This window comes from Pristiophorus japonicus, unplaced genomic scaffold, assembly GCF_044704955.1.
Source record: "Pristiophorus japonicus isolate sPriJap1 unplaced genomic scaffold, sPriJap1.hap1 HAP1_SCAFFOLD_1377, whole genome shotgun sequence".
Lineage (NCBI taxonomy): Eukaryota > Metazoa > Chordata > Chondrichthyes > Pristiophoridae > Pristiophorus > Pristiophorus japonicus.
The window spans coordinates 5,001-7,500 of NW_027251047.1; positions in this window are offsets into that span (position 1 = coordinate 5,001).

A 2,500-nucleotide genomic window follows, 5' to 3' on the forward strand; every position below is an offset into this window, starting at 1 on the left:
CCCGGCCTCAGCCATCAGCCCTGCCTGCCTCCAGCCGCCTTCTGGTTAATGAGTTATCCAGCCTGGCACTTCGGTTGCGCCAGCGAGACCAAGTCTCGGCTTTGGTTAATGATTTGAGCCGAACCGACCTGCCCCCGCCCCCGCGGGCTGAAGTCGGGCAGGTCTGCCGATTTCCCGACTCCTTTCGGGGCCTAATCGGGTCGCGCGTGCCGCCTGGCGCGATCGGGGCCCATGCCCCGGCCTCTGCCAGGCCTCGGGCAGCCGCTTTTGAAGCCCGACCAAAACCCGAAAAATGGGCAAAAAGGGAATAAATTCCCGCCCAAAAAGGGTGAATAGTCGGTTGGGCGGCAGCCCTGGTCGGTCTCTGCAGACCTGGAGGCTCGAGACGTTTGTTTGGAAAACTCACCAAGTCTCGATTCTGCCACCTCCTACCTCTGTGCAGATACCCCGCCAACCCCCAAGGACAGAAATGACAAGTGTCAAGTTGGCGGGGCGTCGGGCCACCTGCTGCCGGCCATGAGCATCCAAATCCCCGCAAAAGGGGCATTTTCATTTCTTCATCGGGACTTCCGACAATTGCCGAGGTTCAACTCATTAACGTTGTTCGCAGACACTTGCCAGAAAATGCAAGTGGCCACTTTGCCGGGCCGACTCGCTTGCCCAAGCGGAAACCATCAACCGAAGGCCCGGTAAGGCGGCCGAATCTGACCTCATAGACTTCCACACAACGGGACTTTTGACTTTCCCGGCCGCGGGTGGCCTCCACCCGGCCTCAGCCATCAGCCCTGCCTGCCTCCAGCCGCCTTCTGGTTAATGAGTATCCAGCCTGGCACTTCGGTTGCGCCAGCGAGACCAAGTCTCGGCTTTGGTTAATGATTTGAGCCGAACCGACCTGCCCCCCGCCCCCGCGGGCTGAACTCGGGCAGGTCTGCCGATTTCCCGACTCCTTTCGGGGCCTAATCGCGTCGCGCGAGCCGCCTGGCGCGATCGGGGACCATGCCCGGCCTCTGCCAGGCCTCGGGCAGCCGCTTTTGAAGCCCGACCAAAAACCCGAAAAATGGGCAAAAGGGAATAAATTCCCGCCCAAAAAGGGTGAATAGTCGGTTGGGCGGCAGCCCTGGTCGGTCTCTGCAGACCTGGAGGCTCGAGACGTTTGTTTAGAAAACTCACCAAGTCTCGATTCTGCCACCTCCTACCTCTGTGCAGATACCCCGCCAACCCCCAAGGACAGAAATGACAAGTGTCAAGTGGCGGGGCGTCGGGCCACCTGCTGCCGGCCATGAGCATCCAAATCCCCGCAAAAGGGGCATTTTCATTTCTTCATCGGGACTTCCGACAATTGCCGAGGTTCAACTCATTAACGTTGTTCGCAGACACTTGCCAGAAAATGCAAGTGGCCCACTTTGCCGGGCCGACTCGCTTGCCCAAGCGGGAAACCATCAACCGCAGGCCCCGGTAAGGCGGCCGAATCTGACCTCATAGACTTCCACACAACGGGACTTTTGACTTTCCCGGCCGCGGGTGGCCTCCACCCGGCCTCAGCCATCAGCCCTGCCTGCCTCCAGCCGCCTTCTGGTTAATGAGTTATCCAGCCTGGCACTTCGGTTGCGCCAGCGAGACCAAGTCTCGGCTTTGGTTAATGATTTGAGCCGAACCGACCTGCCCCCCGCCTCCCCCGGGCTGAACTCGGGCAGGTCTGCCGATTTCCCGACTCCTTTCGGGGCCTAATCGGGTCGCGCGAGCCGCCTGGCGCGACCGGGGACATGCCCCGGCCTCTGCCAGGCCTCGGGCTGCCGTTTTTGAAGCCCGACCAAAACCCGAAAAATGGACAAAATGGAAAAAATTCCCGCCCAAAAAGGGTGAATAGTCGGTTGGGCGGCAGCCCTGGTCGGTCTCTGCAGACCTGGAGGGCTCGAGACGTGACTTTGGAAAACTCACCAATTCTCGATCAGCCACCTCCTACCTCTGTGCAGGTACCCCGCCAACCCCCAAGGACAGAAATGACAAGTGTCAAGTTTGCGGGACGGATTTGACTTCGGTCGCCGAGCCCTGGAACTAATTTCCCGCAAACGGGCTTCGGATTTAGCTCCATCCAGACTTCCGGGACGAAACTTGACAGGCCCGTATCTCCGCACTCCGGAGCGCAGCCGCACCGTTCCGGCACCCATCGACGCGGCTGGCCGAGCCCGAGCGAACGCACCCCACGGCGGACGGCTAGGCCTTTCCGATTTTTCACCCTTTTTCCCGAAAAGATTCCAACTGGCAGGGACATTCGCCCGACGGCTTAAAAGACATGCCCTTCTGCCACACTAACGTCCCCGCCTTCGTTTGGCTATGTTGGCTTCGTCATTTCCGTCTTTTATTAAAGATACCATCTTAACACGCCGGTTAACCATTTGCCAGAGTTTTCGGTTAATGGTTTGCCACCTTCAACCCATTTGGTTAACCATTTGCCGCCGACAATTTTCAGTTCATCAGTTGCCACATTCAGACTTTCTTC